Below are 14,714 nucleotides of genomic sequence, written 5' to 3' on the forward strand. Positions count from 1 at the left end.
AGTGCTTATCCCAGAATACGCTGCTTTACTTGACCTCGAGACCTCCTTAGTGTTGGTTTTAGTTTTGTTGTGAATAAACAAGGCTGTCAATGAGGATGGTAGCAATAAGCATCACTGTGTAATTTTTAGGGTGCCCTCACAATACACCTTTGTCGTGACTTACTTCATGTACTAGTATACTGAAACAAAGGCATCTCAGAGTTCCTGCAGCACATTTATCCAATATTGCATCATGCACTAGTATGTAGTTACAGCGAACAAATGATGGACAGAATGCTGACAATGCAAACATTCTCCCCCAGTCAAAAGATCTAGGTTAAATCCATCGTTCTTTTGCCCACTACGCCACCCCGGTTTGGAACCAGCCATATGCAAATCAGTCTTGACCCTGTGCCTCATGGGAACAGTCCAGACCGAACTGCCAAGCCAGGTCCTCCCTGGGCCGAAAACAAGCATCCTGGGACTGGTTTTAGGGTATGTCACCCTTCTTCAGCCAGGCTAGCTTAAATCCAGTGACGCAGTGAGCAAGCGACCCACGTCTGGGCATACCCATCCCACTTAGGGCAAAAAGTGTTACAGCAAACAAATGATGGACGGAATGCTGACAATGCAAACATTCTCCCCCAGTCAAAAGATCTGGGTTAAATCCATCGTTTTTTTGCCACTACGCCACCCCAGTTTGGACCCAGCCATATGCATGTCTTTACTACAGAGCTCCTCAGAAAGTATGCGCTGTCATACGGTGTCCATAGAGCACTTTAGTCTACAAGAAAGCTAGGCCAATAAAGTGCACCAAAATTCCAAACGTGCTGCGGGACACTATAAATGGACTAGATTAAAATCAAAAAACATGTGGTTTCTAATCTAAAGCCTGCAACTACGTCCCAAGCTTCGAGTGCTTCATGTCCCACAGACTTCTAGGAGCCTACAGAGTAAAAAGGATTAAATCCCTATTTTCTGAGGCACAGTACCCTTTCCTTAAAAGGGGAAAAAAATGTTGGGAATGCCCCTGGGAAAAAAGGACAAGTAAACAACTTTCCAGCATCAGCAAGGAAGACCCTAGAGCTGAAGGAAACATACCGACGGTATGGAGGCCTTGTTTTTAAGCCACTTCCGTTTGCAATTTCATGTCTACCTATGCAAATGCAATCATTCGTTTTTAGGTCTCGCCTGAGCCAGTGCATGCGCTGCTCGGAGAGACATTAAGTATACGGGTTTCCAAAGTGCAGCCACAGCCGGCCTAGCGCTTGCGTTCAAGCAAGCGTGCACGCGCACAGCTGCCATCTGCCTCCCTTCCAGCGCGATCACTGCTGCGCGCACACCACTCGCGTGATTACCACAGAGCGCGTCCGATCACTTTCACACACCTCCCCCACTGCGCTGCTTTCACTTTCGCACGCGGCCAAGTATGCCGTAATTATGGGAGTCCTTTCAGCACTGTTCGAGGCCAATGTTTGTTTTTACATTTCCTAAGCCAACGCTTTCGCCATAGCAGGGTGCTGTATTTATGGGAGTCCTTTCAGCACTGTTTTACTAGATTAATAATAAACCCTGTCATCACTGTAAAATATAACTGCACGCTTTTCGTTGGAATTCTGCTGCTGAGCGATGTACGTCGGTTTTATGCACTGCATGCGTTCCCTTCCCTCATTGCCTTTCGATGCTGATCACTGCAAATGTTAGTTTGCCCACAGGGTTCTTTTACTAGAGAGATTTTGTCTGGATCAGTGGGTGACTTATTTCGTGGGTTGCTTTGCGATATGGTATGGCAGGGGAGAAGTTGCACTGTTAAGTGTATGGTATGGCAGGGGAGAAGTTGCACTGTTAAGTGTGTTATGGGTAAGATCAGTGTGCTTGTTATGGGCAGTGGGTTTGTAGTGAAATTTCATTTACATATAGGAACAGAATACAACTTTAGTTAGACAAGCCGCATCCTCATATAGACTCCCAGTCACCAGTATACAGTGTTTTTATTTCCAGTTTGCAAGTCATTGTTTTACACCACTAGTCTTTGCATATTTACGGCCTCAGCGTCGTTTCACTGTAGCGCTTTATGATGTTTTCATGCAGCGCTTTAAATCACGGTGCGGGGTCCTAAGCGCTTTGGGCTGTAGCGGCCATTACTTGTGCGCCTGGTGAAGGGCCAAGACCTGTGCTTCCAGCACTCAGATGGCAGGGGTGGTGGATGGCGCTATCCAGTGGAGTCAACAGACAACTGTACCCCTACATGGGTCCCTTTGATGCATGTGTGTCCCCCAGCTGGGGCTCAGGGGGCGGAACATCTGTTTTCAATTATTGTGCTCAGACACGGGTGCGATAATTGAAAACAGATCGCTAGCTGTGGCGCGCAATATTTTTTTTTTTTATCACTTGTTTTTTCAGTACTTTCATTTTGTAGTGTGCCTGCACGAAGTGCTGCAGTAGGTACTTTGCATTTCAGTGCAACTGTAGGCAAATATTCATACAGTATAACTCCCGGGGCCATACTTTATGTTCTGTACCACCTAAATAAACATATGGCTCCCGCGCTGCACTGAATTTAGATAATCTTTTTTCAGCCCTTCTTCTAAATGTAAAATTAGTTTTCTTTGGTGCTCACAGCTCTCTGGGCGAACTTCCAAAGATTGCGTGCAACATAGCAGGAGGCTCGGATGAGTTGTTGAAGTTTTTTTTATATTTATTTTGTACGCCTACGCTATTTTTGCGTTTGGACTACACTTGGAGTCTTAATAGTTGGGAAAGAGTAAACGCCTTCCGTGCGGTTCAGATCAGTTTTGTAGGAGTTGTGTGCCAAATACCCAAGCTGCCTACTCATGACTAGCCGAAAGTCACCTCCTCAACATGGGGTGCCTGGAAGCCATGTGTTATTGTGTGTGCAGAATTATGAACTTAACTGCTTGCGTGTGAACATTGTAGTACGTACATTCCTGTGCATGTCACTTGTGCGTGTGTGTGCCAGCAGCACCACTAGACCAGCCAACGCTTTCGCCATAGCAGGGAGGGGGCTCTGCTTCTGTGATAACATGCTACATTCAGCGAATCCCTTTTGACGGAAAGATGGGGACGTTTGACTAACTGGCTTACAGCTGCTGCAAATGTATCATGGTTTTGATGCCAGGACTGCTTGAGCAATGAACAACTGTGTGTGTACATACAGGTACACTGTGATATTAAAGACAATGACTTACCATTTGATTGATTTTCACGAATGAAGTCTTGGGAAATGCAAGATGGGTCATTACATTGATGCCTTGCAGCTCTGTTAAATTCGGCTTCTCCAAAGTAGCATATTTATCACCCTTCGCACGCCTTCAGTTTTCTACAGCCAAACAGCTGTCCATAGGAATGCTACAAGCTTCACACAAAAAGCAGAAACTTCGCCAAATCACATTTAGCTCAGATACTACACACCAACAAATCGATATTTCTATATATGTCTTTCTTGAGCATAGCCAATAGGTCTTGCCTTTGGGACCTTATAAGTGTTTAGCCATGCAACCGTTGTTGTTGCACCAAGGCTATTGTGCTGCATAACTAAATACTTATAAGGTCCCAAAAGCGAGACCTATTGGCTATGCCAATGCTTGTTTAAAGTATTGATTGTGAAACTTTAAGTTCCCCTTTGATGTTTGGTATATTGTTGTGTACACTTCGGGTTTAGCAGCTCTCTGAAAAGCTTTTGATGAATGTGAATAAGTATACACAAGACAAAAATTGAAGTGACATTCAAATTCCTACAATGGATTAAAAAAAACATGTTTTCAGTGAAACTGCTCCCAGGCGATGTGGTGACACGTGAATGAGAGTACGAAAGGTATACGAGTGTTTAGTTAGCTAAATTGCCACCTTTTAATTCTGGCTTCTCCGATTGCCCACTTTGTATGATCCTGGGAAACTAAAGTAATCTATGTATGCCCCAGCTCACAAATGTTTTAATACTACAAGTAGACCAAACGCAAACTAGAAATACTATATCAATAAGCGGAGCGGGTTCCATATGTACAAAGGTAGACAGCAAATGGGCCGAGTGAATAGCCTTACTTCAGGAATCTATGTCTTCAGATGTCGGGGGGGGTCACTCCGAGTGAATAGGACGTTCCCTATATCGATTCGAGAGTTGGAGGGGAAACTGGAGGTCATCTTTCTCAAGTTCTGATTGACTACGGTATCTAGCACCCTCTCACAAAACGAGAGGCAGCGAAAAACTAAAGAACAAGCACCAACACGTAGTATATTGCTCGCCAAACATGCAAAATAAAGGTCCTTACCAACAGAGCCAGCCTTTGTTAAGATAACGTCCTGGGCGGAGAGAAATCTGGCACCCTTGTTGATGCTAAGAAATTAAATGAGGCGGGGGTTTTGTGTTCAATGGTCAGCCCCTGGCTGAGCAGTGACTCCCCCCTTAACACAAACGTCCCTGTACCTCCTCCAGCTCACCTAAATCACCGATAGCTTAGCTGCCTCACCCTGATGATGGCGGTGTAGGTGTGTGCCAGCAGGGCGAGAAAGTGAAGGAGGGCAAGGAAGGGGGCAATTGAGTGTTAAAAACATTGTCCACTGTATAATGAAGAATTAAAACCACTTACTGGCAAACTAGACAGAAATGAGCACACAGGGACATGAACAAGACGACAGGAGCTGCTTTTAGCGTTTCCTTAATGCACAGCAGACTGCTCCGAGCGCCGCTCAAAATATTGGATGTCTGGGCCCAGCTCGTCCATGCTAAAGGCCGGACCTCCTTACCAACACAGGACACATAATTAGCCCGCTTTCACACACTGTGGACAGCGCCAAATGATTTAGGGCGCACGCCTCCTGTAAATAAATATTCGCACATCTACATGCATTTGGAAATTTCCACTTGCATTGAAAAAGGACACCGACCTACTCACCTTCAGAAAAGCCCTTCAAACTTGGCCATTTAAAGAGTAATCCTGCTCACTCTACCTATGTTGCTTCAGTTGGCCATCTACATTGAGTCTAGCGCCTAGACAACCTCGGGTATTAGCTCGCTTTAACAAATTGTATTTCATTCATTTAACAGTTACTGCTGAAACACGACTAAAGGGCCGGGGAGTCTTAGCCCCTCGTTAAGTCTGCTCGATCAGGCACAGATGATTGACAGTATACGCCAAAGTGTTAAAACTTTGAAAACAGCAAATTAGGCTGTAGATGCAATTTCCACGAAATACCTTTTCGTTTTAAAAAGGAGAGGTTGATTTTTTTTTTCAGTGAAGAAAGCCCAGGAGAACACGAGGTTCGTCGCTTTGAAGAGCCACTCGCCGCCATCTTACTAAAGGCGGGACTTCCGGTCAAAGCTATCGAGGCCGGCCTTCTCCGGAAGTACCGTCTTTAGGCAAGATTGCGGAAGTAGTTTTGTCAGTGAACATGTCTGAATGCGAGTGTCTCCCCCCAAGATCAAAATGTGCAGTTAGGAGAGCGAGAGGCTTTAACGATTTTAAAATGTATTATTAAAACTTACCCTTCCGAAGACCTCACACATCAGTGAAACGCAGCACAGGTGGGTGGCAGCCTAACAGGTGCTTGCTGAACGACCCCTTTGGTTACAGGATTGCCTCGCAAGGTGAATGTGCTTCCGATTGCAGAACCCGCAGAGGACCCACACGTTGCCTGTGAAAAATAGACCCGTTGTGGCGTCTAGCTGTATTCATTATAACGCCCTCTCTTTGAAGTTCTTGGGTACCAAATATGATGGCATTAAACTGCGCATCTGTTTCTGGAATATTAGACTTTTATACAAAATTTGCTGCAAAAATGAGGTTTTCAGGTAATCTAACAAAAATCACCAGTCTTCCCTCCCTCCCAACTGTTTAAACGAGTTGTTTATAATGCACCACCTCCTACATTTCAGTTGAATTACAACTTACCCATAGCATGTGTCTCTAGTTGATAATAAAAAAAAAACACCGATGAGGGATCTGTTGCTTGCCGTCCTTGGAATGTTAAGCTCCTCCCAGCCCAAACCTGACTGGGAGGTTCTCTTTCTCCCACGGCAGCTTTCAATCAGGCATTTTACCTAAACCTACCAAGTGCCGAAGGCAGGAATCAGCTACCCCTTCATTGGCACACAAATGACATCACATTTATCTAGAGTCCTTCTAATGCTATGTCTTTGAAACTCTCTTAAAAGCAACTCAACATTGCTCATACACACTGCATGGAAAAAGCAGAAGTGAAAAGGAAATTAAAGGACACGCACTTCAAAAGCAGAACAGAGAAGACACAAAGTAAGTAGGATATAAAGAATTATTGAGTTGTTCAAAATTCGAGCAGTTTGATTCATGTTTTCTGAACACTTAAATTAGGATGAACCCACTTTATTAAAAATCGTTTATTGAACTAAGGACACAATGACAATAAACTTAAAGCTTCATCTTTATTCTCTATCTCCCAACTTCATGATTTTAGGCTGGGCTATGTTTGATTTTTTTTTTCTCTCACCCACTACACTTTTTACTACTTCTTACACTTTTGTACATGCAGTTTTCATTTTGTATTCTAAAAGCAAGGCAGAGACCCTAGCTCTCCAAGTACCATAGATAGTACTCCCAGCTTCAGGCAGTCCTGGCCTTTTAGCCAACAACACTTTGCATGCTAGGACTTCTGAACCTTAAATATATACTGTGTGAAGCTACCACGCCCCACATGTCCACATGCTAACCCACTCCACAACATTTCCAGTTTAAAACGGTGTATATAACTATATAGTTTCCAAGATGTATGCTATTGTTTATTAGTTGTTGGCCGTCTTGGTGTCTGTTTGATCGTTGTAGTTTTCCCAGTCCCATTATAAATGAAAGTTTCAAAGTACCAGAATGCAAAGCAATTGAACAGGACTGACATAGGACCTCTTGAGGTCTCTGTGGAGTTCATTACTAAAATATCTGCTGCACCCCAAAGAAAGATCAGACCACGTCTTTTTCACCACTTTGGGATGCTCTGGTGTTTAAATTCAAAATGTTCAGATTACTCTTGCCAAGAAAATTACATTCTCCATTTTTTTGCAGTGCACAATGTATTTTCACATGGGGAAGTGGCTAGTGGGCTATGCAGGGGCAAAAAGGAACACCAAGGATTACAATTATCCATGGCACAATGAACACAAGTTGGAGGGATTTCCGCTCCTTTATTTAACTAAATGAGTTCATATTCGTACAGCCCCATAGCACATAGAAAGCTGTCCTTGGCTTGTGACTCATTGCCTCAGAGTCTTCTGCTGCATGCTGATTGCTTTGACGTGACTGGATACCAGTGCAGTCTGCATTGATAGTGTGCGGCAAATTACACCTTCTTGCAGGTTGTCTTGTCTTTCACTGATAAAAAAGTATAAGGGCCTTTTGAAACCCTCCGTGCTCCTAGAAGTGCTAAGAAGCTCCTGTTTGGCTCTGTTTCAGTTTGGCTCTGTTTCTGTTTGCAGTTCTTCCTTACAAACAGAGGTGTTTTAAGGCATGGGTAAAGTGGCAATTGCCTGGGGGGGCAGCCTGGGAAGGTGAACTTTTTTTTCTTTCTTACTTAAATTTCTCTAGCCAAACCTTTTAATATTTAATTCAATAATGAGCATTGACTAGCGGAAAATATGTAATACAATTCAAAGTTATTCCGAACAGGGGCCCCCAAAATATTTGCTGGCCGGGTCTCCCAAAATCCCTAAGATGACGCTGGCGTACAAAGTGGCCCAACAGTTACCATGTTGGAAGTGACTCTGGATTTCCGTCAGTGGAGCTCAAGTAACATGATGTTATTACTTAGTATGGGGTTTAGTTTATTCTGCATCATTCACCAATTCCCTTTCTAAGGGTTATTCCATATGGGTTTGACAGCCATTGTCCTTATTTGGCCCAATACTTCAGGAAAAGAATTGATCTGATGTGCAGCCGTTCGCGGGAAAGCCAGTGATGAACTCTTAAAGAACAGAGACATAAGTGTAACCGTAGGAGTCAAATCTAAACATATTATGTTACAATGACCAGGTGTGTGAATATGAATTGTTAGGATCCCATAGTAAACTCTGGTTGTGATTAGTTTACCAGGTTGGAAAATAAGCTGAGACACATTGTTTTGCTCGTTCATTGAGTTATACTGAATAAATATTAAACCCCATTTCCTTTTCCTGAAAAAAAAGTAATTGGACATTTACTGCTGGGCCAAAATGTCAACAATTAAAATTATTTAAAAACATAATATTTTTTGCCTGTGTGCTAGAATCGTACATATTTTGGTAGCACGACCCAAATTAAGGCAAATCAAGGTCACATACTTCAGCAGTCCCATTAATTGTTTATTAGCCTAATATTAAACCACTTTGATATAGTAACACACTTTAGGAAGTACTTATGATTTTACATAGTGGATATTAGCAAATGTAATTACGTTAAACATTATTAAGAAGTATTAAAGTGACTTAATGTGTACAATCTCAATCACTTATAATATTTTTTTCTATGAATATTGTAAAGAGTTCTCCGTGCCCAGAAATTAATGTCCCCGTGTTGCGTTCTCATCAACTGTAATATGGCTTAAGAAATTTATTTTCTGGCCTAAGATAGCAAAATATTACCTTTTTGTATTAAAATATCACCAATTCCAGAGAGAAGATGCACCCACAATTATTAAGCTGTGCTGGGTGTTTTACATTTAAAATGGGGATGGGGTGCTCAGATGACTACTTCCAGGCAGTCAGGTGGCATTTGCAGTGCATTGTGTAGCATGTTTGAGAAGGTAGTTTGGTTTCACTTGTTTCTGGCCAGGGTATCCTACGTCTGTTGAAGGCAGCTAGGTCCACACCAGGTTTTCAGGATAACCAATCACAGTGTAAACGAGTTCCATTTATATTCCTTACACGTACATTTTACATATTTGGATTCCCTGAAAGTCTGTCTGTAATGTTCGGCATGCGCGAGGCGTTCTAGCCTTCCGCGCTGCCGAGGTGCGCTAGCGCTGACGCGTGACGCGTGACGTCAGACGCTAGCTAGTTATAATAAAGAGGCGTGGCCTCGGCTAGTTAGTCGGAGCCGCGTGTGCAATCTAATTAGACCGGCTCCCGTGTGTTTATTTAGCGCGATCGCGCTGCCATGCTAAGTAGGCATTTAGAAGTATTACACTGGCGACGAGGGGTCAAGTGAGCCCTGCTGTGCTATTTTGGCGCCCCACAATGCTTCTGGTGTCCTCTCAGGTTGCCTGTGCATGCTGCTTCCCTCATGGTGACTCGGTTGAGCCTGCTGGGAGGCCTGGTGAAGATCACTGCAGGTGCCAGGAGGGCCCTTCCAAAAATCTGCTGTGTGTGCCCTGGAGCCCCAATCCACGGCCTGGAAGGGATATGTCTCGCCCAGGTGCTGCCGCACATGCCCCCACGGGGTGTCTGCAGACCACCGTGCCCTCCTCCGATCCAGGCCCATGCCAGGTGTGATCGCCTCGACCCAGTAGCGCCGGAGTGTCCCGCGGACGACGTCCGGAGGTAGGCGCGCCCCCGGTTGGTGCAGCAGCGCGAGGGAGGTCACCAAACAACGCCCGGAGGGAGTGCAGGCCAGGTGGCGTCGACGCAGAGGAGAGGAAGCCAGCGTTCACCGCGTGCTGCGCACGTGCCAAGATGGCGTCGATTCCCGCCATTGAGCCGTTTGTCGCTGATGGTGCCCCGTCGTCCCTCGCCCCGCGATGGAAGGATTGGACAGACCGCCTGCAATTCTACTTCGAAGGGGCTGGCATCGCGAGGGAAAGGCGCAAAGCACTGCTGCTCCACCTAGGAGGTAAAGACATCCACCGCATCTACAAAACGCTCGTGGAAGCCACGCCGAAGACGTACCACACACTGCTGAACGCGCTCAACTCCCATTTTGAGCCCATGGCGAACAGAGACTATGAGAGGTTCATCTTCCGTCAGGCCAAGCAAGAGGCGGACGAGTCTCTGGATACGTTCCATGGCAGGCTGAAGGAGCTAGCCAGCACGTGTGGGTTCCGTGATGAGCAGGAGGAGATCCGAGGGCAGATCATACAGGGGTGCTACTCGTCTAAGCTTCGTGTCACAGTCCTCCAGGAAGAAGGAAAGCCCCTGGCGGACATCCTCACCCTCGGACGGTCAAAGGAGCTGTCGCAAGCGAGAGCCTCGCACATGGAGACAGCCTTACATCGCCCTGTGAAGACGGAGCAAGTGCAAGTGGCGGAAGCGGTGAACGTAGTGCGGCCAAAAGGGAGGCAAACCGGAGGGAAACGGCAGCCGGAGGCAAAGAAGAAAGACTGTGGGTACTGTGGCGGCCAACCCCACCGCATGCAAGACTGCCCGGCCAGAGGGAAAAGGTGCGGCGCCTGCGGGTGGATGAACCACTTTGCGGCGGTATGCCGGTCCACCAGAGCCAAGAAGGAGGCGGCCCATGCGGTACGCGAAGAGGCAGACAGCGAAGACATGGACGACGACACCGAAGAATACCCAGTCCATTATGTGTTTGCAATCCACCAACCACAGAAGAAGAAGCGCAGACTTCCGAAATGTCGCATACTAGTCCAACAACAAGAGGTAAAGGCGACGATTGACACTGGGGCCTCCATCGAGCTGATGGCCGCCAATGTCTACCACCAACTGCGGGCCAAACCCCCGCTTAGAGGGGCGAAGATTAGAGTGTTCGCATATGGCCAGAAGACGCCCATCCCCCTCATTGGGTGCTTCCAAACAGAGATACAATATGGCGAGAGGAGCATCAGCACCACCGTCTATGTCACGGAAGAGGGCAGCGGGATGCTGCTGAGCGGGTAATCGGCCGAAGAATTGAGGTTGATATCGTTCGCCATGGCAGTCCTGGAGGAGGAACTGGACACCATCCTAGAAGAGTTTGGAGAAGTCTTCAACGGCATTGGATGCCTGAAAGGAAAGGAAGTATCCCTACACATCGACCCGTCGGTCCAGCCAGTGGCCCTGAGGCACCGACGAATTGCTTTCCACCTGCGGCAGAAGGTCGAGGAGGAGCTAGAGGCCCTGGAGAGACAAGGCATCATTGAAAAGGTCAGTGGGCCAACCCCGTGGGTATCCCCGATCGTCATCGCCAGGAAGCCGAAGCAGCCAGGACAAGTCCGCATCTGTGTAGACATGCGCCTCCCCAACGCCGCGGTCAAAAGAGAGCGACACCTGACGCCCACGATTGATGACATCCTGGGAGAGCTGAACAGGGCCAGGTGGTTCTCGAAAATGGACCTACGGTCAGGCTACCACCAGCTACCCCTCCATCCGGACTCGAGGTACATCACCACTTTTTCCACCCATGTGGGCCTCAGACGGTATCGGCGCCTGAACTTCGGCATTTCAAGTGCCGCCGAGGTATTCCAAAATACCATCAGAGAGGTGCTCAGTGGGCTCCCTGGCGTGCTCAATGTGAGTGACGATCTGCTCATATATGCGTCAACCATAGAGGAACACCATCAGCGGTTGAGGGGGGTCCTCAAGAGGATCCAGGAGTAAGGCCTGACCCTGCACCGGGAGAAGTGCCAGTTCCTGCAGAATAAAATCAGTTTCTTCGGGTATACATTCTCGGACCAAGGGGTGGCCCCAGACCCGGACAAGGTGAACGATGTCCAAGACGCCCCAGCTCCGACGAACATCTCGGAGGCCCGGAGTTTCCTGGGCATGGTCAATTTCTGCGGCCGTTTCATTCCGGACCTCACCAAACCCCTCAGGGAGCTGACCAAGTCGTCCACCACGTGGCAGTGGGGCCCGGAACAAGAGCAGGCGTTCCAAGCGACGAAGGCGGCCCTGTCCGCGGACACTACCCTTTCATATTTTGACCCGGCCAAGCTCACCAACGTGGCAGTGGACGCGAGTCCGTTTGGGCTGGGAGCAGTCCTGACACAACTCCAGGACAATGAGGAGTGGGCCCCCATCGCCTACGCCAGCCGGTCCCTGACCGAAACAGAGCAGCGGTACTCTCAAATTGAACGAGAAGCCATCGCAATCCACTGGGCATGCGGGTATTTTCACGTGTATGTGTATGGACATCATTTCACGGTGACAACCGACCACAAGCCACTCATTCCTCTCTTCCAAGGGTCGTCCTCGAAGCTGCCACCCCGGATTGAAAAATGGATACTCCAGCTACAAGGGTACGACTACCGGGTGGAGTACAAACCAGGGGCCACGAACCCGGCGGACTACCTGTCACGACACCCGCGGAAAGCCACGACGGAGGAGAAAGAGGAGGCCGAGGATACAGAGGAGTACGTCCGGTATGTGACAGAGCGGTCACGGCCCCTCCCAATGAGCTTGGCCGCAATAAGAGAAGCCTCAGAAGGCGATGAGTGTGTGAGAGCAGCAGTGGAGGCTGTCAGATCGGGGGATTGGAGGACAATTCAAGCCTCGCTCAACAGAAGGACGCCCCAAGCCAAGCTAACACTAGAGTCGTTCCTGAAGGTGAGAAGTGAGCTGTCCGTTGACGCCCAGGGATGTCTTCTGCGGGGTCCGAGACTAATCATGCCGGCCAGCCTCGCTCAACAAGCGGTGGACCTCGCCCACAGGGAACATCAAGGAGTGGTGAAGACAAAGGGCAGGCTCCGAGCCAAAGTATGGTTCCCAGGAATGGATGCGATGGTGGAACAGACGGTGAGAACCTGCACGTGGTGCCAAGCCGCAGGACAGCCGGAGCGCCCTCGCCCAGTGGCAACCGAAGACAATCCGCTGCGACCATGGGAGTGCGTGAGTGCCGACTTCGGACATCTCCCCGATGGGCGGTATGCGTTGGTCATCATCGACGATTTCACCAAATACCCAGAGGTCGAAATCGTGGGGAGCCAGGCAGCCACGGAGGTGATCGCGAAGTTTGAAAAAACCATCGCCACTCATGGCATATTCGGGGTGGTTAAGACCGACAATAGACCGCCTTTCCAGGGGCAGGAGTTCGCAGAGTATCTCAAGAGCTGGGGGATCGCTCACCGCAAGATAACACCACGGTGGCCCCAGGCCAATGGAGAGGTGGAGAGGTTCATGAGGACGCTCAATAAAACCATTCGCATCGCTATGGCTGAGGGATCTCCACTAGAGAGAGCAATTTACAGCTTCCTGCGGGAATACCGTCTGACCCCCCCATGTCACAACCGAGGCAGCGCCCGGGTCAGCCACCATGGGGAGAATCGTAAGCGACACGATCCCGCACCACCCTACTTGGGTTCCGGCACAAGCCACCAATGAGAGGACATTAGCCAACCGGAGGCGCTCAAACGACCACGCCAGCCTGCGAAGGGGAGCTAAGGAGTCCAGGATACAGCAGCAAGACCGAGTGTACGTGAAGGACCGCTACCCAGGCAGCAAGATCAGACTTCCTTTTGAACCACAACCATGGGTGGTCACCCGCCGGACAGGCACGATGGTGACCGCTCAAAGAGGTGCGGAAACGGTCACGCGAGATGTGTCCTTCTTTAAGAAAGTCCACCCAGGAACACCGCCGCGTCCCGGGGCCGAGCCTGAGAGGCCGGATCCCGACCAGCTGAGAGGAGATCAGGAGGTGGAGGACGGTCGGAGCGAGGATGGGGGTGCACAGCCCGTCCCAACCACCCCAGGGGGTAACCCGCCTGGCAGCTCCCCAGCCCGGGTCGAGCCGAACACCCCAAGGCGCAGAACCCCCGAGGTGGTCCCTTCCAGAGGCGGTCCATCCCGCTACAACCTGAGGAAGAACCCGGCACCATCATCCCAGCTGGCGGACTATATGGTGTGACCTGTAAGGACTGTCGAACTGGTAACAGATCCATCGTTTTGTTTTCATGTTGTGCTTGATGTTTTATGAAGGTTGGAAGGAGTGTAATGTTCGGCATGCGCGAGGCGTTCTAGCCTTCCGCGCTGCCGAGGTGCGCTAGCGCTGACGCGTGACGTCAGACGCTAGCTAGTTATAATAAAGAGGCGTGGCCTCGGCTAGTTAGTCGGAGCCGCGTGTGCAATCTAATTAGACCGGCTCCCGTGTGTTTATTTAGCGCGATCGCGCTGCCATGCTAAGTAGGCATTTAGAAGTATTACACTGTCAAGGAGCAAGCTCTTCCGGACCTTTTTCTGGAAACCCAGAATTTATAGTATTCAAATGTTATTTCAGAGTGAGACCCGGTGCATTCTGGTACTTGCTATCTCTCTCGCGACATTATGTATTGTTCTTGTCACTTGTTAAGTCTATAACATTCGGCATGTGGGCAGTCTGATACTTTTTACCCTCAGATCGTCAGTAGAGCTCACCTTTTCATCATTTGCTCTGGCCTTGGGGGCTTTTCACAGAAACTGACAACTACCTTTACTCAGAAGCAATGGTGATTTTCCTGGGCTGTAAACTTCCGCCATCTGAAACTTTATGATGAGATAATATGCTTGTCCTAGATACGGCAGTTCAGAATTTCTAAACTTCGCGTCGGTGCCCAGTGAGGTAGCAGTGAATTCTGGTACTTGTAGTCTTTCATAATTTGTATGTCACGGGTTCTCAGTCAGACTAGTCTCGGTCATTCAGAAGGAAGGGGTTCAAGGGACACCAGGCCATACTCCTGAGATGGGAGCTTTGTGATGTATCTGTGGAGAGAAACATCACAATTTACATGCTGTGTAAGGGAAAATACATGACGCGAATGCCCCCCCCCCCTCCCAAGCCTTAATTTTCCTAATATCAGATCGTGCCAGCAATAATAACAGAAGCCGCCACTGGTAATCCTCCGCTATTATTATGTTTAATAGCTGCGATGCCGGGAAA

General features: G+C 48.4%; 1 protein-coding gene across 12 annotated transcripts in view; it reads left to right on the forward strand.

The window, feature by feature from the left end:
- NCOR2 (nuclear receptor corepressor 2) overlaps nucleotides 1–14,714 on the forward strand; it is a 1,213,077-nt gene that overhangs the window by 340,957 nt on the left and 857,406 nt on the right. The window contains exon 1 of one of the 12 annotated variants that reach the window (XM_085635718.1): nucleotides 6,113–6,248. The exons of the other annotated variants lie outside the window; for them this stretch is intronic. The gene's annotated coding sequence lies outside the window, so the exon portion shown is untranslated. Of the gene's footprint in view, nucleotides 1–6,112; nucleotides 6,249–14,714 lie in introns of those variants that run through there. 12 annotated transcript variants of the gene reach the window in all.

Source organism: Triturus cristatus, chromosome 11 (assembly GCF_964204655.1).
Source record: "Triturus cristatus chromosome 11, aTriCri1.1, whole genome shotgun sequence".
NCBI lineage: Eukaryota > Metazoa > Chordata > Amphibia > Caudata > Salamandridae > Triturus > Triturus cristatus.